The following is a 26,224-nucleotide window of genomic DNA, read 5'->3' as shown; positions in this document are numbered from 1 at the left end:
TAAACCATGGCTTGGTGTGATTAATTCGTCATCTTCATCACCCATTACATTTCGTGCTGTAAAGCAGTGTTCCCCAACTCCAGTCCTCAGGGACCGCCAACAGGTCATGTTTTCAGGATTTCCTCAGTGTTGCACAGGTGATGTAATTATTGTTGGCGCCTTAGACATTGTCACAGGTGTTTGTACCATAGGATATCCTGAAAACATGACCTGTTGGGGGTCCCTGAGGACTTGAGTTGGGGAATCCTGTTGTAAAGCACTGGCGTCACGAACAAATAATAGGAATAGTAAACATATTCCTCAACAACACCCATTTATCATGCCACATGGAGGCCATTGGTGTGGGATCTGCCGGGTGGATGCCAGGGGACAGCGGCCAGTGTAGGAAGAAGAAAGCAGATGCGAAATGTGCATTGGGGCTCAGGATAGAGGTCTTGATTGGCATGTGGTAACAACTTTGTATTTCTATTTTTTATTGCCTTGCATTGTCTTGCTTGTATTATATATGACTAAGTAGATCCACTATTGTATATATTGTTATCTTATTTATATATCATGGATAATTCTTCATTCCATTATTCAAGTCTTGCTCCTGTATATCCAGATACTCTTTTTCTCCTACTAGATGTTTTGAATTATTGTCCTGTTTTGTAATAAAGTTCATTTATTTTAAATATTCTGAGCTCTATGTATGGATCCCTTTTTGTGTTCTCAGTACAGGAAGAAGAAAGCAGATCCCCGTCACCAACCACCAACTGCCCCTCCACAAAAAGTGGCATCACGAACAGGATACAGAGTCCCTGTGACCTTGCCAACTGCCATTTTGAATGTGCATAGAAAAATTGTTTCTTTACAGATACAGTAAAGAAAATATCTGACTCAAGTTATCACAAGCAGACTAATGGTGATGGATCAGTGTCACCACACAATTTTTTTTCAAAGATTTTATTTTTTAAAAGTAGTACAGCAAAAACAACTATCTAAATTTGATATTGTCATAATCCTACTGACCCCAGTGCCAAATTAACAATGGTGTCAACGACTCATCTGCTCCAGGCCTTGCATTCCCCTATGTTCATGGAGGCCCACGGCTGCCTGCTCTTCAGTAGCCTGAAGAGATTCCAATCACTCACTCTCAACGATTTGTAAGATCTGGTGAAAAGCAGTTGGCTCAATTTTGTACGGGTGTAAAAAAAAATAAAAATAAAACACAGCTCATTGCTCCACAGAGCTGCTCCAAATCTGTTTTCTTTTCCTTCTTTTTTCTGGGGTCAGTGTGGTCACATGATACACATGACTGGCACTTGCCTATTCCTTGATGCGTCCAGAAAAGGTTAGCACCAATCATGTGTCACAGCATCACATGACCATACTGACCCTAGAAGAAATGAGGAAAAGAAGAGCTGTATGGAGCAACTTGGGGAAGTGCTGTGCAAAGTGAGTATAAAGCTGTTTTATTAAATAGCAGGAAAGGTGACATTATTATGTACAGGGGCAGGAAAGACGGTATTATTACCTATGAAACAGAAAAAGTGACATTATTAATATCGGGAGAGAAAAGGCAGCATTATTACCTATGAAGAAAGTTTACTTACAGGGGCAAAAAGCTGGCATTTTCACCAACTGGGCAGAAGTGGTAGCCTTATCTATTATGGGAAAGTAAAGAGTGGCATTATTTATTATAGGAGCAGAAGAGGGACAGTATTAATTACAGGGGCAGCAAAGGCAGCCCTATTAATTATGAAGGCAGAAAAGGGGCATTTTTAATTGTGGGTCAGAACAGACAACTTTATTACTGATAGGGGAAAAAAGGGGCACTTTTACTGTGTGGAGAGCACCAGAAGCAGCACTTACTGCATAGAACCTAACTACTATATGGGGCACTATAGATTGTGTAGAAGTGTGGAAAACAGGAAGAGTGATGGCAAAGCAAGAAGTCAAATATTTCTGTGTATCAAATTTTGCAGAAACAAGTTGTGGCTGGGAGGAGTGAATGTGGCGGTCTGGGTTTAGATAGAAAATAAAAGGTAGAGATGACAATACTTGTGATCACAGGAGGTAACTGCACAATAATCAATGTCACTATGTAGATCTGGTTATTATTTAAAGATATACTATTACTACAAAAAGGGTCACTTGTGAGAAACATTACGGTGAGGAGCTACAAAAGGTGTGGCTTAGTGATAAAGAGGTGTGGCCTAAAAAATGGCAATGCAAGATTAGACCACTAGCCAGGATTAATAGGGGGGAAGGGCATAGGGGGGGCATAATAATTGACTTATCCATACTGTAGGCGGCCTAAATCTGGCCCAGAGTGACACACAGAATAAAGTTATTATGTTATTTATGCCACAGTGTTTACGTCAAAAAAACAAGACCCCCCTAATGTTTACGTTTTTCAGTACATTAGATGGTGCATTAAATAGTACAAATTGGGGAGTGATAAGAAGTCAAAATTTGGGGGGCAAAAAGACAACAGGGAAAGCAAAGGCACAAGAAATCCTTCTACTGTCATTCATTTTCATTGTTATGTAGAATTTGGAATCATACAATTTGATCTTATTCCCTAAAGGTAAAGTCCCCTGGTGCAAGCACCAAGTCGTGACCGACTCCTGGGGTGACATCACATCATGACATTTTTTGGCAGACTGTTTTTGAGGGGTGGTTTGCCATTGCCTTTCCCAGTCATCTTTCCCCTCCAGCAAGCTCAGTACTCATTTTACAGACACTGGAAGGATGGAAGGCTAAGTCAACCTTGTGCCAGCTATCTGAACCTTGCGGGAAAAACAACACCACCTTCAGTTCGTGGTGAGAGCTTAGGACTGCATTTTGCTGCCGTAACACTCTGCGCCACATGAGGCTCTTCCTAAATTTCTTCACATGTTTTTCACTATTTAAAGAACTTGTCCGCTTTGGACTATCCTTACTTGTTAGAAGATGATTACAAAGTGTTCCACTGCTGGCACTCCCAACGATCAGCTGTAGTCTATGAAGAAAACGAGTAATACCGTAAGTGTTTAATTCCCCTGCAGCACCCCCGTAGGAGAAATTAAATATTACACGGTTTCCATTCATATCAACGGGTTATCTATATTATATAGGACAGGACAGCTCCTCCAAAGCAAGAGATACTATTTGTAACAGTTTTTTAGTCTAGTCAATTGGTCGCTGATACCCATTACAAAGCTTATATATCTTATTATCCCATGTACAAATGCAGAAAATTTTGACTATACATTTTCAATGGCATGTGACGTGTTAAATGCCAGTTTGCAGCATCATGGTATGATGTGTTAAGTGACGAGGTAAAGTTTGCTTCATCAGTATTTAACTTATGTTCTTGATTGCTTTTGTGATAATGTATTGTTCTCATGCTGCTGCTTGCAGTGAATGAAGAATTATATTACATTATGAAGAAATATTAATCCTGTTTCTGTGGTTGCCAGTATTTTGGAAGTCAATATAAATTTCATCTTGGTCCAAAATTCTAAATGACTGAATGTCATGATCATAGGACACGGTACAAGATGTGAGGCTTCAGTATTACCTTAAGTTGCAAAATCTTTGCTTCCAGTCAGATCTAGTCCTACAAAGAGTCCATAGTGCTATTATAAGCATTGACGTTTTTTTTCTCTCGCAGCTTTGTAATTGTCTCTTCTGTTACAATCATATGTACATAGTGTTCTTTGGTTTTGAAATAACCATGTTGTACTGTGTTGTGCTCTAAACCACCAAACCAGCTGAAACTGTCTTGTCCTGGATTGTCTTGAGTACCGCTCTGTTCATCCATTTGATTTCCACATCCTCTGACTTAAGGATTTGTTTCTATTACATTGTGTTTATTGGATGTGTAGAACCAGAGGAAAGCTACAGAGTGTGCAAATGTAGTAATAACACCTGGTCCCTCGGGCTTAAAGAGTCCGAGAGTGAAAATATGTGACAAATTAGGGTTATGGGAGAAAAGGTAAAAATGGAACTATAATGCTTGATAAATGACTTCTTATGTCTCTGTCAGATGAGTGTTTTTTTTGGCGCACCAATAGGTGCACACAAAAAAATTGCTGCTCGGATGTGTCTAAATTGCGTGACTGGGCAATGTTTTATGCGCAGAAGACCTGAGCTTCATGTGCTTGAAAATCGCCCATTCACTAGAGCAGCTGTGCTTTAAATAGCGCAGCTGTTTCAGGAGGAGAGAGCGAAGAAGCCCTGCAGGGCTTTGGGATTTCCCCATAGCAGGGAGAGAGAGCGGAGCTATGGGGGATTAACTCATAGCAGGGAGAGACAGAGCGGGGCTATGGGTTAATCCCTCATAGCTCTGCTCTCTTTCTGCTATGGGGAAATCCCCCATAGCTCCGTGCTCTCTCCCTGTTATGGAGATCCCCAAGAAATATCCCCATAGTGCAGAGAGCGCGGGCAGGACTATAGAGTGGGCCGGGCTATATGGCTTCTCACAGAGCATCCCTATAGCAAATATAGATGGGGCGGGTCTAGAAGGGCGTGGCTAGAGGTTGGATTCCCTCTAGCACCATTCCTCCTCCCACGCTCTCAGGTAAGCCTTCGGGGAGAGCCCTGCAACTCCACCCCCCTCTCTCTCCCCACTATAGGGGAATCCCTTGGGGAGAGAGGGGAAGGAAGTCCCCTACTGCCCAGCAGGGGGGCAGGAGGAATACCTCATTGCTTACAGCACGGCATTTAAAAGGTGCTGCCCAGAAGCACATTTTTAATATCCCATTCTAAATTCCTGTTAGTCAGGGATTAACTAGACCCATGGAGAGTCCCCTCATGCCCGCGGGGACTAACAGGAGTTTACAATGGGACATTTATAATGTGCTTCTGGGCAGCAGGTTTTAAATGTCCTACTGTAAGCAGCAGGGAATCTGTTCACAGTGCAGGAGTTTCCATAGAGTCCTGCTCCCATAGGAGTCAATGGAAACTCCTGCACAGCTCGCACCAAACCCATTGGTTCTTTTAAAAGCGCTCTTTTTGCACTCCTATTGGTGCACAAAACAAACGCTCGTCTGACTGAGCCATAATGCGGTAATGTAAATATGTGCTAAGTAAAGGTTAGAGTTATGACTATGGATAGATATAAGGATAGGTTATGGTTATAGGAGAGAACAATGAAAATGGGGCCATGGTGCTTGATAAATAGTGCTTAACACAATAAAAGCCATTGTAAATGTCAAGTTATTGCATTAAGTGTTAAGACTGAACTGGATGTATGTATATCTTTTTTCAGCCTAACAAACTATGTTACTATGTATATTTAAGTTTGCAAATGTACATCTATATTTGGGACCTCATTACAGATTTTGCATTGGGACCCGAAAGATGTAAGTTACACCTCTCAGCAGAATTGCTCATGGTAAGTGGCAAGTGGATTTCTGATGATTAAAGAGGTTGGGCAGTCTAGGTACACAATGTTCTAATGTGTGTGTTAAACTTCAGTTTAGTCAACTTACTATTAAATCCTTTTTAGAAGTTCTTTACCTGTGAAGCTACGCTTTCTGTTTCACATCGCCTTCTCCCCTCTGCCAGTGCACCACTCTGTCCATATATAATGGGGCTTCAGTGGTTTGACAGTTTGCACTAAGTTGTAACGTTCCCTTTAAAGGAGATGTCTCGAGGAAGCAGTGAATTTTTTTTTTTGCCCAGTCCCCCTAATTAAGCAAACATTACTAATTACCCCTGTAAATGACTTTTCTAGCTGGTTTGTACTTACCGTTCCAGCGTTTCAGCAACTTATAAAAATTTTGCCAAGATGGCCGCCGGCTCTTTTCCCTTCGCTCGCTGCAGCCCGACGTGCGCGCTCCCGAGACGCTACCAGCTGTGTCTCCATGGCAACCAGATGCCCCGCAGCCGCCGACCGGACCCCTGGAGTGAACACGGCCGACCAGTCACCCACCGCCAGGCAGAAGGTAACCGGCGCAGCGCCCCCCCCATCACAGCGGCAGCCCCCCCGGCCCAGCGACAGCCCCCCCCGGCCTAGCGACAGTTCCCCCGGCCCAGCGCTAGTTCCCCCGGCCTAGCGACAGCCCCCCCCGGCCTAGCGACAGACCCCCCGGCCTAGCGACAGTTCCCCCGCCCCAGCACTAGTTCCCTGGGCCTAGCGACAGCCCCCCCCCCAGCCTAGCGACAGTTCCCCCGGCCCAGCGCTAGTTCCCCCGGCCTAGTGACAGCCCCCCCGGCCTAGCGACAGCCCCCCGGCCTAGCGACAGCCCCCCCCCGGCCCAGCGCTAGTTCCCCCGGCCTAGCGACAGCCCCCCCCCCCCCGGCGCAGCGACAGCCCCCCCATCGCAGCGACGACAGCCCCCCCCCGGCACAGCGACGACAGCCCCCCCCCCCCGCGCAGCGGCAGCCCCCCCGGCCCATCACTTACCAGGACGGCAGGACAGCTGGGCGGCTTCTCCGGACAGCTGGGCGGCTCTGCACCTTCCTCTAACAGAGGATGGTACAGAATGGCCGCTCCAGCGCGCTCCCGAGCAGTGACAGCTCATCTGCGCATGCGCAGAAGAGCTGTAGCGGGGAGCACACTGAAGCGGCTCGTGCTGAAAGGAGAAGACCGGACTGCGCAAGCGCGTCTAAAAAAGCAAGCTGCAAGCGAATTTAGACGGAACCATGGAGACGAGGACGCTAGCAACGGAGCAGGTAAGTGAATAACTTCTGTATGGCTCATATTTAATGCACGATGTATATCACAAAGTGCATTAATATGGCCATACAGAAGTGTATAACCCCACTTGATTTCGCGAGACAACCCCTTTAAGTGTTGTACATCCAGGTGCCAGGAGAAAGGATGTAGAGATGCAAATATGGAAGCAGTTGTCTGAATGCGGATGAAGAAAGAAGGACCGGGAATATGTAAGAATGGTGCCCTACGGGGTGCGCAACAAGTGGTTTTACGTTGTGCTTAGTGGGAAGGGTAACAGAGAGAAAAGTGAGCCGTGAGGAGTGCGTTGACTATACCAGCCTGAGAAACCAGTTTTATCGTTTTGTGGCGGAGTAACCAGAAGTGCATTGCTTCCATTGCCTTGCACTTCGGTGCTTGAGTTGGGTCAGTTGTAAGAGAAAAAAAAGACATTTTACTGCATTCAGAAGTTGCCATGTATTAAAGTTTATTGTTGGAGCAAGAAAAGATGTTGCCTTGTCTTTCCATCCTGCCATGAAGCTGCAGGCAAAGACTGAAATATAGAGCCTTCACCCGAAGGTGTCCAGTGCCTGTGATTGGAGCTGCAGGAAGATCATTTTCATATTCCTGGTGCATTCTGGGAAGAGCAAGGTATCACTGTAAGCAGGAAGATTGCTGGGATTAGCCAGGTCTAGCTGCTCGGAAGTCATTGCCAAACCAGAGATTGGCGCTGCAGGAAGATCATTTGCATATTCCTGGTGCATTCTGGGAAGAGTAAAGAATCACTGTAAGCGTGAAGATTGTACACTTAGTAGTTTTTTACAGGTTATATATCTTCACTACAATTCTTGACTTTTAGGAGTTTGAAAGTGGACATCAACTGACTACATGGAAAAGGAGAGGAGCCATATGGTGACCTGCAACCTATGCTATATGTTTACAGACCTACCAGAGGAAAAGCTAAACTTCACCTTCCAGAAATGCAAGCTTTTGTCTCTACTGGAGGAAAAGGTGCATAGTCTTCAGGAGAGAATAGCTACATTGAAACGTATTAAGGAAAAAGAGGATTTCCTTGACAGAGTAGAAGAAAGTCTTCAAAATGTTGAAGGAAAAGAAATGTCCAGTGTACCTACAGAAGCTGAGGAATGGAAGCATCTGACCTAAAGAAGCAGGAGGATCAGGAGTCAGCCAGTACCCATACTGCTCAGGAACCGGTACCAGGTTCTTGAGCAGAAGGAGGAAAACGTACAGCAAGAAATGACTGTACCCACAAAGAACTGTGTAGTAAGCGCACAGAGTCCTCTTGAATGGAGAAAAAGAAGTGCTGTTGTGAAGAAGAAAAGGAGAGTGGTGGTTGTAGGGGATTCCCTATTGAGAGGAGCAGAGGCCGCTGTCTGCAGACCTGACAACTCACGAGAGGTGTGCTGTCTTCCTGGTGTACAAATCAAATATGTGTCTGATAGGCTGTCAAGACTCTTCAATCCTACAGAACACGACCCATTCCTACTAATACATGTAGGGACAAATGACACTGCAAAAAAGGACATTGTAACTATCTGCAGAGACATTGAAGACCTCGGAAAGGAGGTGAATGAACTAGGAGCACAGGTGGTCTTCTCATCCATCCTTCCAGTGGATTGCCATGGAATAAGAAGATGGAACAGGATTTTAGAGGTGAGCAACTGGCTACGTCGATGGTGCCATCAGCAAAGATTTGGATTCTTAGACAATGGAGTGAATTACCTATATGATGGACTGCTTGCTAGAGACGGGTTGCACCTTACAAAAACAGCTAAGCATATATTTGGTGGTCGCCTTGCTTCACTTCATTAGGAGAGCTTTAAACTAGAACAATATGGGAAGGGAAGTGAAAGGTCAGGTACAAATATATAGCTAATGAATACATTTGAGAACCTCGCTATTAAAAGTAGAAAGAAAGAACAAAGACTAAAAATTCAGAAGGCAAGTAGAGGAGCAAGAGACACCGATCACAAACTAAAATGCTTTTACACAAATGCACAGAGCACTAACAGAATGGTATTTAACGAGGAGAAATGCAAAGTCCTACATCTGGGCAAGAAAAATGAAGAAAGCACATAGAGAATGGGAGGAATTAAGCTAAGCAGTAGCACATGTGAAAAAGACTTGGGTATACTAATAGATCAGAGACTGAACATGAGTCAACAATGTGATACAGCAGCCAAAAAGGCAAACACAATTCTGCGATGTATTAAGAGAAGCATAGAGTCTACATCACGTGAGGTAATCAACCCCCTCTACTCTTCCTTAGTAAGACCTCATCTGGAATACTGTGTCCAGTTCTCAGCATCCAACTTTAAAAAAGTCATTGACAAACTGGAGCAAGTTTAGAGAAGAGTTATCAAGATGGTGAGCGGTCAGCAAATCATGTCCTATGAAGACTGGTTAATGGATCTGGGAATGTTTAGCTTGCAAAAAAGAAGGCTGAGAGGAGACTTAATAGCGGTCTACAAATATCTGAAGGGCTGTCACAGTGCAGAGGGACCAGCCCTATTCTCATTTGCACATGGAAAGACTAGAAGCAATGGGATGAAACTGAAAGGGAGGAGACACAAATTAGATATTAGAAAAAACTTTCTGACAGTGAGGGTGATCAATGAGTAGGACAGGTTACCACGGGAGGTGGTGAGTTCTCCTTCAATGGAAATGTTCAAGGGCTGGACAAATATCTGTCTGGGATGATTTAGTAAATCCTGCACTGAGCAGGGGGTTGGACCCGATGACCCTGGAGGTCCCTTCCAACTCAACCATTCTATGATGCCTCTACCCTCCATCATAAAGAGCCCAATGGTCACAGTAAGTCAATGGACAGACCGGGTAGCGGACTTTTCTCCTCTGGAGTCCCCTTCACACAATACAGCCACATATCAAGAAACACATGATGAAGATGTCCGTCTGCAACCTTCAATGGAAGCCACTGCACATGTGCTAGTTTTCTGAATATCTAGAGCCTGTACAGTTGCGGACAGACATCTTCTGTCATGTGTTCCTCAATGTGTACTGGCTATATATGGCATCAACCCCTTTCATAATTGAAAATTCAGTTATTAAGAGTCCTGTAATCCTGAAGAATAATGGTCATACTGCAAAAATTTCAGAGTTAGTCGTAAGAAACAGTGTCAATCAGTGGACTGACCTTAAAATAAAGAGGCAGAAATACTGTAACATGGTGTATGAAAATGGGTGTTGCGAACTGGACAGCTCCTTTAATAGTATACTCCAATAGCAATGATTGTAGCATGAAATGTACGATTAATCCAAAGACTCTTACTAGTTCAATTGGTCAATGATATCCATTACAAAGATTGTATATCTTATCATTCTATGTACGAATGCAGCAAACTTTGACTTGACATTTTCAATGGCATGTAATGTGTTACTTGTGATGTCTAGCTGGCGCCAGAGGCCCAGCCTCTCATAAGCTGTGGGCCAGTGTTTCCCAACTCCAGTTCTCATAGACGCCCAACGGGTCAAGTTTTCAGTATTCCCTCAGTGTAGCACAGTTGATGTAATTATTGCCACAGGTGTTCTTACTATAGGATATCCTGAAAACATGACCTGTTGGGGGTCTATGAGGACTGGAGTTGGGAAACATTGCTGTAGACCTAAAGTGCTAACATCTTTTACATCTACAGCCTACATAGGTGAACACAGTTAAACGTATTGCTCGCCCTAGCTTGCAGGCTACCAGATAAAAACTCTGAAGCATGTGCCCTTGATTCTATTAACCTCCATACCCAATAGCAAAGAGATCAAGTACAAGGGCTTGACCAAAGTTGAATAGTAAAAAGTTTCTAAAGTGACTTTGTTCATCTTAGAGAATAAGTAATGTTTGGCCCTCCTAATGGAAAATTCCATCATGACCCAGAAAAACTTAGTGATTCAATTTGTACAAGCAATAAAAAATAGCAATAAAATAAAAATTGGGTGTAACTCTTCTCAGAAGGTTTATAAATGAGACTGTTTAAACATGGAGTTTCCATATTAATAGTAGAGTTCATAGTCATCGCTTCTCTCCCTCCATCATCAACACCTGTTACCTGTGATAGGGAAGCTGCCGGCATATTTCACCTCGGCTTTACCTCCCACAGCAGCTACTGTTTTCCTGTTTGTGGGTTCTTTGTATTCTTTTTGCTCTTTTTCACTCCTATCTTTAAATACCATCTTCAGAGCTGTAAATCTCTGCTGGCAGAATCAAGTGTGTCCTGCCTGTTTGAAGTCAATAGCTGTGAAATTTATAGCGTTTTGTACCTTATAAATTATCCACTTGGCAAATTACAGATCTGCTTTTTGATATAGCATCAAGATAGGTGACAGAAAGTATCACAGGTATAAATATTTAAGGGCTTTCAAGATGAAGAGCCTATTAATGATCAAACCAATTCACCAGAACAGCAACATCTTGCTTTAACCTTTTCGATGACTGGATGTAGACTTCTACTTGATGGCAGTCAATGAGATGAATCTTATTTTATAGGGCATGTGAATCCAATGGGGAAAAAAAAAAATCACATAAATATAATTAGTATTCATATGTAATTATTCATGAGTCATTTTTTTTCCAGATAAATCTCCCTTAAATGTTTCTTTCATGATGCTGTTCTCAATTGATCTCCATTTGTCAGTTCTCCAGTCACCACAATGAGTTTTGTGGTGGAGTTGGCAAGGATGCAACAAGGCACATGCCCTGAACACATACGTGCACAATCAAGCAGAGACTTGATAATGGCAAAACATTGACTTCAATGTGAGTTTTAGGTGTAATTCCCAACCTAGGCTTGTTGTACCTGTGTATTGCTATCTGACTCCTGGTTAAACTGGCTTCTTTGAGTCTTCTCCTTTATCTTCATATGGCTTTGCTACATCCATTGATACAACTTGACTCATCCGACTACCCTCCTGCACTATCTAGTACTGTACCACATAACTAACAATATATTACTATTACCGACTCTTGACTTATCCAACTATGATGTATATGTAGTGGCCCAGAGGGTCCTCCAGAATAGTCACACTTACATTTGTCGTGTCACACCTGTCCATGTGCTTCCTGGAGGCATAGAATCTGCCATACATCAGAGAAGCCTTGTTTCCCCATTTCTAAGCTAAAAGCTTAGTTCTGGCAATAGCTGGTTGCCTATTGGCAATATGTCATGCCTCCACTAATTGGTGGGAGAGGGAAACAGTAGTATGGGTCTCTATGCAGAGGGGGAGGAGATCAAGAAAGTGCTGGAAGAGAGAGGAAGTAAAGAAGGAGTTGGCATGGAGTCATGAGGAGATTCTGCAGTGAGTCGTGGTCGGAGAAGAAGGTGTGTGTCACGAGTACAGCCGAGCGTGCAGTGATTCAGCAAGCCTTCTAGGGTAGAGAGGTCCTTTCTGCTTCCTTGTCCTACCAGCAGTGAGAGGAAAAGAGTTGGAGGTCATCCTTCGATTAAAACAGTAAGTTAAACTACCTGGTGAATTCAAAGCCAGGATTAGTTCAGAGGCCATTACAACTCTCATCCGTCACCTGCATCTTACACTTCCAGTAAGCCCATCAGATAGTCAAAACTGTGGGGAATCATTACTGAGTAACCTATACAGAGAGAGAGCATTGAAGAAAAGTGTTGATCAATTGCAATTCTACTGTTTTCAACATGTTGATTAACTGCATCATTATTGGCTCTGCTAAACCCTTGTAATGCTGCAAATCTGAGTGTATAACAACTGTTCATTTCAAAGCTTAAATAAAACTGTGTGCTCCGAGTTTACTAAGACAAGCTAACTGGACTCATGTGAAGTTATTTCATCTTCATTCAACTTAGAATTCAGATTGGACTACTGTTGTCACCCAAGACAAAACCACTGTTCAGTTTAAATGTATTCTTATATGTCATTCGTGCCACGGTGCGACAGCTGAGCAGAGCACCACTGCCGCCATTGTTGGGAGAGATTGCTGAGCCACCGTGACAACCATCTTGCAATCCCTGTGGTCTCCCCAACTTTGTTTACAGGAAGTTCTTGTAGTGGCCGCAAATTAGATAATAATCAGCTGACAAGAAGTGTTCATCGATTCATGCTGCTTGAGCAAAATTCTAGCATGGTGCAACAAAAATCTGCCCTAATCTGACCTGGCAATGTATTTCTATTGCTCGCTAATACAATTTTTGCTCTCTGGAATCTCGTCTTTATTTTTCTCTTAGACACAATGGTGCTGGAATAGGTCATCTGCTGTTATAGTCTAGCTATGGAATGAGGAATTGTACTTTTGCAAAAGAGGAAAAGATATAGTGCTGCAACAAGTCGTGTGTTTGGACACATTATTTGGAGCACCAGCATTGTATTCTGCTACAATTTGCATAATGGGGTCCTGGTAATTCGGAGTTCCTTAAAACTTCCTGCAACCCCTGTCCCTACCTACTTGCCCCCCTAGGCTAGGCCCTAGGGCGACAACTGGGCAACAGTCCCTAGACTCCCTAGGAATGCGGGGCAGAGTGAGACTAACAAACAAATACAAGAAACAAACAAACACAAAAGCAGGCTAGGCAATCCGGGTCGGCAACAGGAGAGAACGCGGTACAAGGGGTCAGGCGAAGGCAAAGTCAAGTCCAGAGCAGGTAAGTCAAAGCAGGAGATCAATTTAAAGGAACGTGGGTGTAGCTGGAGACCAAACACACACTGGCAACTACTGACAGGAACTGAGATGTTTAAATGCTGCGAGAACCCCCGCCCCAGCAGCTGAATGGGGTTGGAAGCCTGACAGCAGCAGGAGCCACAACCCAGAGGCTGGAAGAAACAGCCCCTGGTACCTGCTGAAGACAGGCAGGCGTACCTAGGGGTCATGGCAACAGGAACGTGGTGCGGGATGGAACCCGCCATTTCCCCAGCAACCTTACTAACTAGGCGTACGCCCCCTGCATACGGGATCATGCACCCGGAGCCGGCGTAACGGGTCACGGCGACCAGGAGAGGTCACAAAGACTGGGGCTCCCCTGTGCCGCATCCCAGCAGCCTGGGTACTAGGACTGGTAGTGCGGGCATGGAGACCCCTAGAGCCGCCAGACCTGACAGTACCCCTCCTCCTATGGGGGGACACCGGACCCCCACGACCAGGAGCAGGTTTGAGGGGGAAGGCCAATCATGGTGATTGCACGTCCCTGGCGGGAACCCACGTTCGGTCCTCTGGGCCAAACCCCCTCCAGTGCACCAGGTACTGTAGCACACCTCTAACCCTTCTGGCATCAACAATTCACTCAACCTCGTACTTTAGTTCCCCCTGTACCAGCGTAGGAGAGGGCGGGTTCTGGGCAGGCAGAACTGGAGTCACGTACCTCTTCAACAAACTCTTATGGAAGATCTTGTGAATCTTCCATGACCCAGGAAGAGACAACTCACATGCCACTGGGTTAATAACCTGAGAAATAGAAAATGGACCAATAAACCGCGGAGCAAGTTTTAAGGATGGAACCTTAAGTCTCAAATTCTTAGAAGATAGTAACCCCTGCTCGCCAACCGCTAAAAGGTGCAGAGACAGTGCGTCTTTTATTTGACTGCTTAGGTCGTTTCTCCTGGAAACCCTGACGTTTCGTACGAACCTGGGCCCAAACTGTGCACAGTTCATCAGTAGAAATATCAGCGGACGGAGTGTCGGAAAATGAAGGAGTAGAGAATGTAAACCAGGGATGGAACCCATAATTACAGAAAAACAGTGAGACTTGGGAAGACAAATTAACATGGTTATTTATGGCAAATTCGGCGAGAGGTAAGTAGTTGGCACACTGAAACTCATTATCAGAAACAATAAGTTGTAGGTACTGGATTAATTCCTGATTCATGCGTTCAGTTTGTCCGTTAGACTCAGGATGGAATGCAAAAGAAAAAGACAAATTAACACTTAGATTCTTGCAAAAGGCTCACCAGAAGTGAGCGACAAACTGTACCCCTCTATCCGAGACAATATCCTTCTACAAGAATCCCATGTAGTCAAAGAACCTCCTTGATAAATATTTCTGATAGTAACTTGGTGTTAGGTAACTTGCATAGAGGGACAAAATGTGACATTTTGGTGAAACGATCAATTATAACCCGAATGACCATGTTCCCAAGAGAGGGTGACAAATCAGTTATAAAGTTCATGGCTAGATGGGACCATGGCCTTGATGGAACGGGCAAGGGGAGAAGAGGACCCTCAAGATGTTTCCTGAGATTCTTCCACCTTGCGCAAATCGGGCATGCGGACACAAACAACTGTACATCCCTGGCCAAATGAGACCACCCATAAACTCTGGATAGAAGTTCCTAAGTTCCCCTGATACCGGGGTGACCAGCTAGGACTGAGCCATGCGTCTCCTCTAACACCTTCAAACTCAACGACAAAGGAACAAAAGGTTTGCCTTCCGGAAGGGCTTCAGGTGCCGATTGTTGAGCCATGTGTATAAGAGGTGAAAGGTCGGAGGAGACAGCAGTGAGAACTACACCAGGGGAGAAAATACTCTCAGGCTTAGACTCAGAAGGTTCCGGGGTACGAAAACTCCTAGACAAGGCATCCGCCTTAACATTTTTTGAGCCAGGTCTGTAAGTCACCACAAAGTTGAACCGTGAAAAGAGCAAGGCCCAGCGGGCTTGCCGAGCATTCAACCTCTTAGTGGAATCAAGATAAACAAGATTTTTATGGTCTGTAAGTACAGTAATCTGATAGAGTGTTCCTTCCAAAAAGTGCCTCCATTCCTCAAACGCCCACTTAAAAGCTAGTACGTCCATGTTGTCTATGTTGTAATTTTGTTCAGTAGCCGAGAACTTCTTGGAAAAGTAAGCACAAGGTCTAAGGTTCGTGAGTGTGGAGAGACCTTGAGACAGTACCGCTCCAACTCAAAACTCAGAGGCGTCTACTTCCATCACAAACGGACAGGATAGGTCAGGGTGGATTAGGACAGGCTCAGAAGAGAAGGCAGCCTTCAGGGTAGAGAAGGCCGCAAGAGCATCGGAGGATCAGGTGTTCACATCAGCCCCCTTTCTGGTGAGATCAGTTAAAGGCTTAGCTACCACAGAGAAATTCTTAATAAATTTATGATACAAGTTAGAGTACCCAAGGAAGTGCTTTTCAGCTTTCAATGTGAGTGGCTGAGCCCATTCCGCGATAGCTTTCACCTTTACCGTATCCATATGAATATCGCTTGGTATAATGATGTACCCCAAGAATGATATTTTCTGGAAACAAAAAAACACATTTCTCCAATTTAGCGAACAATATGTTAGGCCTGGGGCGAGTCAGCACAGTTTGTAAATTGAGAGGAAGAGCGTATTGTTTTCTGATGGTTATCTTGCTGAGCTCTCTGTAATCAACACAGGGCCTGAGACCCCTGTCCTTCTTCTCAATGAAGAAAAACCCAACACTGGTAGGAGACTCAGATGGTTGAATGTGCCCCTTGGCCAAACTGTCCTGAATATAGTCCTTCATGGACCCCCTCTCAGGAACAGTTATGTTGTAGATCCGACCCTTAGGAAGTTTGGCACCTGGCACCAGATCAATCTTACAGTCCCAATCTCTATGGGAAGGCAAAACGTCAGATAGCTGCTTAGAGAAAACGTCAGAAAATTCGGAGGTATAGTCTGGTAACTCAACACCCAGAGGTATCTAAGTTGACAGGACACGTGATTGGTACACGGAGGACCCCACTTGACCAGATCCAGAGTGTCCCAATTTATAATGGGATTGTGTTCTCTTAGCCAAAGTAGCCCTAAGACTATGTCCACGGACAAGTCTTTCATGATGAGGAAGGTACAAGACTCAGTATGCAAGGCTCCTACAGTGAATTTTACCACTGGTGTAGCTAGATAGATGAGGCCAGCACGCAATGAAGTGGAGTCTACCCCAGAATCCTGAATCAGAGGATCTACACATACCAAGGAACCAGAAATCTGAGCCACAAAATCAAAATTAACCAAATTAGCTGTGGCCCCAGAATCAATAAAAGCTTGTCTAGCACGAGAGAATGCGAGGTAATCTAAAGAGCAGGGCAAGAACAACTTAGATACAACTGGGAGTACCTTGGCTCCTAGACAGTCCTCCCGACAACTGTTTAGGAGCAGAAGTTCTTCCGGCTGAGGCTTTGTTACCGCAGATAGTGATCCGATGACCAGACTCTCCACAATACAAGCAAAGGTCTTTCTCTAGTTGGTATTCACTTCGCTGTTTAGGTGACATGGTTCCCAATTCCATGGGTTCAGCGGAGGGAGGTAAAGTAGTCTGGTTTACAGAGGAGGTGGACGGGTGGACCGGACTGGTCCTAACGGATCATCTGGCTCTCAGTCGACAGTCAGCTCAAATCGCCAGTGACATTGCTTGCTCCAGGGTACTAGGCTCAGGATGGGCAATCAGCAGATCCTTGTTGCCTTCTGAAAGGCCGGTCAGAAACAGGTCCTTGAGGGCCGAGTCGTTCCACCCTGACTCAATGCAGTGCTGTCTGAATTGGGTGCAGTAGTCCTCCACCTTTTTCTGACCCTGATGCAAGGACAACAGCTGAGAGACAGCATAGGCAGACCGGTCGGGCTCGTCATAGATCTGACCCAGAGCTGAAAAGAAGGCGTCCAAAGACTGACATGTAGGGAGTCAGAGGGTAAAGAGAAGGCCCAGTTTTGGGGGTCTCCTCTCAGTCAGGAAATCACAATCCCCACCCTCTGATACTCAGTGCCAGAAGAGTGGGGTTGCAGATCAAAATACATTTTGCAGCCTTCCCGGAAGGCAAAAAACAGTTTCCTCTCACCAGCAAAGAAATCCGGCAAAGTAGCTGGATGTTCAGGAGCTTTCATCAGTACTGAGGGGGGGGGGGGGGGGGAAGGGGAGGGGGTGACCCATAGCCAACACCTGTTCTCATTGTTGTAAACGGGTAGCCAGGTCCTGAACCAGGGTAGTTAGGTCCAGGACCTGGTTTCCCAAGGCAGACGCAGCCTCTATAGAAGGAACAAAAAGTAGCCAGTCAAAAAAATATGCCTGACCTGTTTTGGACCAGTGTATCTGTCAGGGAACTGGGTCCGGGTAACTGGGAGTCCCTTAATACTTCCTGCAACCCCTGTCCCTACCTACTTGCCCCCCTAGGCTAGGCCCTAGGGCGACAACTGGGGGACAGTCCCTTGACTCCCTAGGGATGTGGGGCAGAGTCAGACTAACAGACAAATACAAGAAACAAACAAACACAAAGGCAAGCCAGGCAATCCGGGTCAGCAACGGGCGAGAACGCGGTACAAGGGGTCAGGCGAAGGCAAAGTAAAGTCCAGAACAGGTAAGTCAAAGCAGGAGATCAATACTAAGGAACACGGGTGTAGCTGGAGACCAAACACACACTGACACCCGCTGTGTCCCCAGCAACCCGACTAACTAGGCGTAAGCCCCCTGCGCACGGGAGCACGCGACCGGAGCCAGTGTACCAAGTCACAGTGGCTAGGAGAGGTCACAAAGACTGGGGCTCCCCTGCACCGCACCCCCGGCAGCCCAGGTACTAGGACCGGTAGTGCGGGCACGGAGACCCGCAGAGCCGCCGGACCTGACAGATAGTACAGCGCCTGTTTATCACAACAATTTCTGACATCCTCCTCTGACCCTTTACTGCAATGAGATTTTTATGTCCACAGGATCCTCTTTCTATGGATGTTCTTTCTAGATCTCATGATTCTTGGCCTGCTTTCCACACCACTGCAAGAGAAAACTCCACAAGGCTAGCAGTGAAAATCTGGCCCCCGCTAGTCTAGCATCGATGATTCTAGACTAGATTCCAGGCATTTTCACATTCTAATGTGGAATCACATTGAAAACTTGTCACATGATTTTATGCTGCCCCCCAGCATCATGGGTCTAATTTCTATACAGGGAAGCTCCAATTGTGAAAGAGGCGGGGTCTCTAATAAAGTGACCATTCATAAAGTGATACATTCATGTTCAGCCTTATGAAGTAAAATCACTCAGAAAGTAATGACAATAGGCAAATGTATAGTATCTATAATTTTTCCATAGAATGAAAAACATTGTCATATTTCCAGATTATAGTTTATACAAAAGTGAAATATATTCTGGTCCCTATTGAAACCATGGGGGAGTAGGATATTCATTTTTTGATCCTGTGCAACTTTCACCTAGATAGACTTTTTTAGTCCAGGAATTCGGTTACTAAACATAGTGTATCAGGCATCCTGTGAAATCTTTCATCTATGTTATTTAATTTATTCAAAGCTTCCTTCAAGAATTGTTCTAAAACTGTACATGCTTAGGATACGTAATCGTAGTCTTATTGTAGACAAAACTGACGTGTGTCAGCACTTTAGGAACAATATGTGCGAGTCCTGTACACCAGCTTCATGGAATGGAAATTTTGATAGAATCTAGATAAAAACTATGAAAACAAGACAGAATGTATGTCCTTGATGTTAATAAAATTTCCATTCAGAATCTTAGCAAAATAGATTTTGAGAAACATTAGAATGATCATGCAGTCTTGGAATGAGAACACAGACTTAAGCTAATCAGCAAACTAAATCAAGTGAAAATATTACCCTGTTTATATGTTGATTCAATTTATTGTAATGGACATCAGGACAAATTTTCCATATAAGAAGGCACAGACAATTGAAATTGCTATTAGATTAGGGTGAGGGCCTGATGATGGACCCATGGCAGTACCCCGAGACATCTAATATTTAAACTTATTTTCTTGTAAGTAAGAGGGCATATAGTTAGTGGGCTTTTAGGTTTTAAAATAAAATACATACATTTAAAAATCGACAAAAAATTCTGGGCAGAAAATGGGCATAAACACAGCTTAAAGCAAGTACAATGAACCCATGGCCTGTGCACCTTGGATGTAGTATACAAGATAGAATATATAGTATAGGCATAGAAACCCCAACTAATTTAAAATAGAAATGTCTGATTTTGGTGTTGTACAATGCAAAGGAGTAATGGTTTGTAATCACATCCTTTCCTTTGTAACTGCCATCCCCTTTGTCATTTCAGTCAGTGCTAGCTGCTGAAATGCCTTGCGTGGGCTGTTATGGTCCCTTCACTTTTATACTCTGATGGATGACTGCGCCTCCCTAGTGCTGACATCAGACAGCAATGGGGATATCATTGAGGGTATTATTAGAAGACATGATATTATGACTCTGCTTAGCTGTGGTACCAGCCAGATGACCTCAGGTATGTCACTTGCATATACTGAAGGCCTTAATTTAAGTCCTTGTTCTTGAAAAAAGCTATCTTGATGACTTTAACAAGAGCATGGTTAGAATACCTTCAGAAGTCGTATTTCACCATACCGGTGGTTTAAAAATAAAAAACATAATGACAGGTTCCCTTTAAAACCAACCACTATTATATATGAAAAACCAACTGCATTATAGGAGTTCAGCTATGCTTTTAGGGTTCTGTGCGACAACAAGTTTGTTGACCATTTCCAGTAACAACCAGCAGAATAGTGAGTGCATCTTTAGAGTATAATACAGTATGTTACTCAGGATCAGTATAAGTAATGTAATATATTTACAAAGTTATAAATTAAAGGACCAGTGCAGACCAGTGAAAACACATTTTTGCATTCCTGTTCCCTTCGTCCGGTTGCCTGACACACTCTGGAGGTCTCTACAGGCTTATCAGGCACCATCTTGATGGTAAAGCATTCAGTTTCACATCTATCCTATGATGCACTAGCAAGGGGCTGTACCATGGCTGTACCATTTCTGCCTGTTGGATGGACAGTTTAATTATCATTACCTTCTATATTCTTCTAAATAAGCTACAGCCCATAAGTATATAGTTAGAAGTATGAGCTGTGATGTCCTGTATTAGAACTGTGTGACAGGAGCAGTGTGATCATCATCAGTAACTGTGATAGGACTGTCTGTGTCCCCTTCTTGGCAGTTTCTGTGGTAGGGCACTGTAATAGCATCACACAGACTGAGAAACTGACTAGAAATTGAACACATGACTCCAAGTAAATCAGAGCTGGTCAGAATTGAGATCATATGACTATCTGCGGAGAAGGATGTCAAGAGTTTCAGATAGAATCAGATAGAAAAGTAATATAAGTTTAAAAAAAAAACGCTTTTTCCCATATTGCTAATAAAAATCAAAGTAAAAAAAAAAAAAAAGATCTGGTATTGCCGTGTTCGTAAAAGTATGATCTATCAAAGTAACATGTTATTTATCGTGTACGGTGAATGTCGTCAAAAAAGAAATATACAATGCTAGAAGTGCACATTTTTGGTGACCCGTCTTAAAGAAAAAATGTAATGAAAAGCAATAAAATAGGTAATGTACTTCAAAATGGTACAAATAGAAAACTAGAAGATGTCCTGCAAAAAATGAGCCCTCACACAAAAAAGTGACAGAAAAAAAAAAAAAAAAATTACAGCTGTCAGAATATTTTAAATTTTATTTAATAATTATATTTCTTTCCAAAGATATTTTACTTTTAAAAGTAGTACAAAAAAACAACCTATAAAAATTTGGTATCGCAGTAATCGTTCTGACTACAGATGAGCGAGCATACTCGGTAAGACGATATACGAGAGAGAGCATCGCCTTTTTCGAGTACCTGCTGGCTCGTCCCTGAAGATTTTGGGGGGGGGGGGGCGGCACGGGGGGCGGGGGCGGCGCAGCAAAGGGGGAGCGGGGAGGAGAGTGAGAGAGATCCCTCTCTCTCTCTCTCCCTCCCGATCCCCTCTGCAACCCCCCGCTCACACCCGCGGTCCCCCCGAATCTTCAGGGACGAGCCAGCAGGTACTCGAAAAAGGCGATGCTCTCTCGAGCATATCGCCTTACCGAGTATGCTCGCTCATCTCTAATTCTGACCTATAAGGATAAACTTATATCATTTTTGCAATAAAAACAAGACAACCACCCCCTCCCCCCCCCCCCCCAAAGATAGCAGAATTTGGATTTTTTTTCCACTTCACTTAGAAGTATTTAAAACTTCTTCAGTACATTATATGGTACATTAATTAGTAACAAATCCAACTTGTCCCACAAAAAAACAAGCCCTCAGACATCTACGTTGATGAAAAAATAAAAGATTTATGAGTTTTTTGAAAGAAAAAAAAAGCCACATCAATAAGGCTAACTTCACACAGGTGAGCACGATATCGGGCTGTGAATCACACATTGTTTTCGATGGGAGGCCTCGCATCACATCGCATGCACTTAGTACGTGGTGTGATGCTGCCACCATCCCCATTGAAAACAATAGGAAATGCAATGCGCGAGCATGCACAAAAGATAGGGCATGCCGTGATTTATTTCCCACATCGCATCATGTTCTTGCGAGATTTGTGGGTCTCGCAACACACAAATCTTACACAATTTTTTGCTCATGTGAAGCTAGCCTTAGGAGTTAAGGAGCCCAAATGGTTATTTCAGATTTGTTCTTGATTTCCTGCCCTCATGGTATCTCCAGTAGACAGGAACATTATGTAATTGCCCCACTTTGCTTCCCCCTACCACCCAAGTGTTTTCTTAACTTTCTCAATAGTACTGTCTTTATTTTTGGTCAAGAATATCTGTTTGTCCTGTACTGTGGTAAAGAATAAACATTGCAGCAGATACTTGGATTGATATTTTACATCTTAAGATCTCTGTAGAGCTTTTTATTGGGAGAATTATCATAAAGCTCAGCAGAATGGAGATATATTTGAGCTCTAAACAGAAACAGAATGATAAGATTGCATATACATGTGATGCCAAATAGTACAAATACTTTTGGTTTTATCAGATGTAATCATTTACAGGACTGTCATAACAAACACTTGAAAAAAATTGTTTTTTTTTGTTGGTGCTAGGGCTTTCCTTAGGATAGTTCATCCATGTTTTATCCATAGGGTCTGAACCTGGGACCCCCACCTTTGACTATGTGGCTCAACTGATAATGCAATCAGTGTCCCCCAAGTGTGAAGGGTCTTTTAGAAGGCCTGCTGTGGTGACAAGCATAGCAGGTGAAGTTGAACAGCCCAGCAAAGACTGTGAGAACCAAAAGGGCCTAATCTAGCCAAGCGAGTAGGCCCAGAAGAGAGACCAAAGCAGTCCAGTGGTATCGAGGGTAAAATCCTGGGCAGATTCTACTGCATGGGTAAAGAAAGTGAGTAATGCAAATGATTCCTGTGATGATAGCTACAGATAACCAGTCCAACATGGCAGGAAGCCCAAGTGAAAGCCAGCAGACCTGAGTTCAAAGCAAGTCAAATGACTGGTGAAAGAGACTGAAATAGAATAGGCCACACATGATCGAAGCAGCCGAAGGCAACAGAACATCAGAATATGGCAGAATTTCTATGTCCGTAATACAGATGTCTTCTGGACAGACTATATTCTTGTACATAGGGAGCAGTATTATAGTAGTTATATTCTTGTACATAGGAGGCAGTATTATAGTAGTTATATTCTTGTACATAGGGAGCAGTATTATAGTAGTTATATTCTTGTACATAGGGGGCAGTATTATAGTAGTTATATTCTTGTACATAGGAGGCAGTATTATAGTAGTTATATTCTTGTACATAGGACGTAGTATTATAGTAGTTATATTCTTGTACATAGGAGGCAGTATTATAGTAGTTATATTCTTGTACATAGGGACAGTATTATAGTAGTTATATTCTTGTACATAGGAGGCAGTATTACAGTAGTTATAGTCTTGTACATAGTGGGCAGTATTATTGTAGTAATATTCTTGTACATAGGAGGCGGTATTACAGTAGTTATATTCTTGTACATAGGGGGCAGTATTATAGTAGTTATATTCTTGTACATAGGGGGCGGTATTATAGTAGTTATATTCTTGTACATAGGAGCAGTATTATAGTAGTTATATTCTTGTACATAGGAGGCAGTATTACAGTAGTTATATTCTTGTACATAGGGGGCAGTATTATAGTAGTTATATTCTTGTACATAGGGGGCAGTATTATAGTAGTTATATTCTTGTACATAGAGAGCAGTATTATAGTAGTTATATTCTTGTACATATGGGTAATATTATAGTAGTTATATTCTTGTACATAGAGGGCAGTATTATAGTACTTGTATTCTTGTACATCATGAGCAGTATTATAGTAGTTAGATTCTTACACATAGGGGGTCAGCATTATAGTAGCGATACTTTTCTACATAGAGGCAGTATTATAGCAGTTATGTGCTTAAAGAGAATTTCCACCTAATATATAAAAATGTATTTCTTTTGGCTGTTCTTTATGCACGGCCAAATTACTCGACCAATCTGCACCAAATTTGCCATATTGATAAATCAGGCACTTTGGAAGCTTTGGACTGAGTTTCAGCTCTCTAGGACCTACTATTCTCAGCATATTCGCACAAAATCAGAATAGAAATCAAAATATTAAAGGGTCTGTTTGCCAACTGGATTAACCTGCTTCAATACGACCCTATGTGTTAAAATAATAAAGTGAACTATACTTACCCCTCCATGGCCACCAGTGTCCAGCAATGAAATTCTGCTGTGGTCCCACTGATTGTTATGACAGATGATGTCATGGAAATCAGGTAACTGCTGCAGGAAACGATAGGCTGAAGCATCACATTCCTGATATCTTGGCATGACGGTGCACAGGATGTGAGCACCGATGCCAGGAGAAAGAGCGGTGATACTGCAGCCTCTCATTAGTTGAACGGGTCCCCTGCTTTCCTTTGACGTCATCTGTCACAAGAATCACTGGGACCACAGCCCGGCTGCAGCGCTGATTCCCAGTGGTCAAAGAGGGGTAACTATAGTTCACTTTATTGAAGTGGGGTTGTCCAGTAACTGGGCAACCACTTTAATTAAAAACTTTTCGGGACACCACTGGTGAGATGTCAAGCTTTTGAGCATAACAACTCAGTTGTTTTCTTTACTCACCCTGAATGGACTGCATTTTATTATGTTGGCTTCATCTTAGTAGCAAACAAAGTTTTTAACCACAGACACAAACACGAAATAGACCCTTGAGAAGCTGGTTAATTCTACTACTTAGCATATCTAAACACACCTGAAATTTCAGCTGTATTTTATTAATTCTGTCTCTTTTTCTTACAGATATTGCCATTTTTAATTCAGTCTGTGGTAGTCATAGCAATAACAGCTACATTGGTTGTCACTATTGAATTAGCTTCTCTGTAACTTTGCACCTTATCATCATTGGTAGAACATTCTCAACATCGTGCACATGAAAAGGCTCCTGTGAGGATAAAGAGCTTAGTAAATCAGTTTTTCATCCCGAGGCCTGATGGGAGTGACATTTAGAATTCATAACAGGATTTAGAGAAGTCTTTTTTTTTTTTACACGTCTCCATTTAGATCTCTCAATCTTTTACACTTCACCCTTTCTTGCCATCGCACCTATTAACGAGGCTCTAGGTATATCACTGGAATGGGAATAATGTTAATGATACCAAGAGAGATGCCGCTTTCCATCATATACAAGGACTTGCCTTTGCAATATCTTATACAGAACATGCAGTTTTGTCACCCCCATCCCATATACACCCCCAAAATCCCTGTAATTAGTTTTTATGCAGCTTTTATGTAGTTATGCTAAATTTTGTGACCTTTTAAACAAATTCTTGCAACGTGCCCCATCCTCTCCTCTCCTGGACACAACAACGCATTGTTAGAGATTTGGGGAGAAAAGTCTGCCATGTGATCCGACTCTACCGAACATCATGTTACAGAAGCAGCTGAACTTGGCAGTAAGGTGGAATTCTCCATCGCTACAAGCAACGCAAAAGGAATCTTAAAAAGATCTCACTAGGTATCCTGTAAGTGAATAACGTGGATATTAACATTGATGGACTGTTATTTGTAGGGCTTCCTGTCTGCCGGCTGCTGGCCCGCGGCCAAAGAGCTTATCAACACGGCAATGACAATACCTTTCAGCTTTGAAAGTTTTGGAAAGTTACTGGAGTTTTTGTCACTTTTTTGTTCAGTGGTAAATAGGCGGGGGTCAGGTAGGAGTCAATTATGAAAATGCAAGTCTGTGTATTTCTAAATGTATATGATAAAATGATCAGTACATAATCAATATTGGTCATGTTGTGAACATTGTAAAATTAGTGTTGGCAGAATGACTAACCCCGACATTCCTTGCCGGTCTGTAAGTTAAAAGCTGAAGATTGTATTTTATATGTATATGTATATATTATATACAGTACAACATACAGTTCTGCAATATGGTACTATACTGTGTGTTACAATAGACTTAATATAGTACAGATGTAGGAAAATATACCTTGACACTTAAAATGTGTTAAATACGCATTTCCAACAAACTTTAAAATGACAGTTCGCACAACAAAAGCCAATGAAGAAGTCAAGTTAAAGTTTGCTTCAACGGTACATTAAATATGAGTAGGGGCACGTTTATGTTTACTATGTGTGTACCTGATGGGATCCAATAATATACTACATATGGCATGCATTTATTTTCTGTTGTATGCCTAGCTTTCTACTATGCTAGCATGTAATCCATGCTGTTATATGCTACACTACTGTCATATAATAGAATATGGTTTCTATAATAAAATAATGTTGCTCCCCATCTCTTGCC

This window comes from Eleutherodactylus coqui, chromosome 5 (genome assembly GCF_035609145.1).
Source record: "Eleutherodactylus coqui strain aEleCoq1 chromosome 5, aEleCoq1.hap1, whole genome shotgun sequence".
Classification (NCBI taxonomy): Eukaryota; Metazoa; Chordata; class Amphibia; order Anura; family Eleutherodactylidae; genus Eleutherodactylus; species Eleutherodactylus coqui.
Note: the sequence above shows the minus strand (reverse complement) of the source record.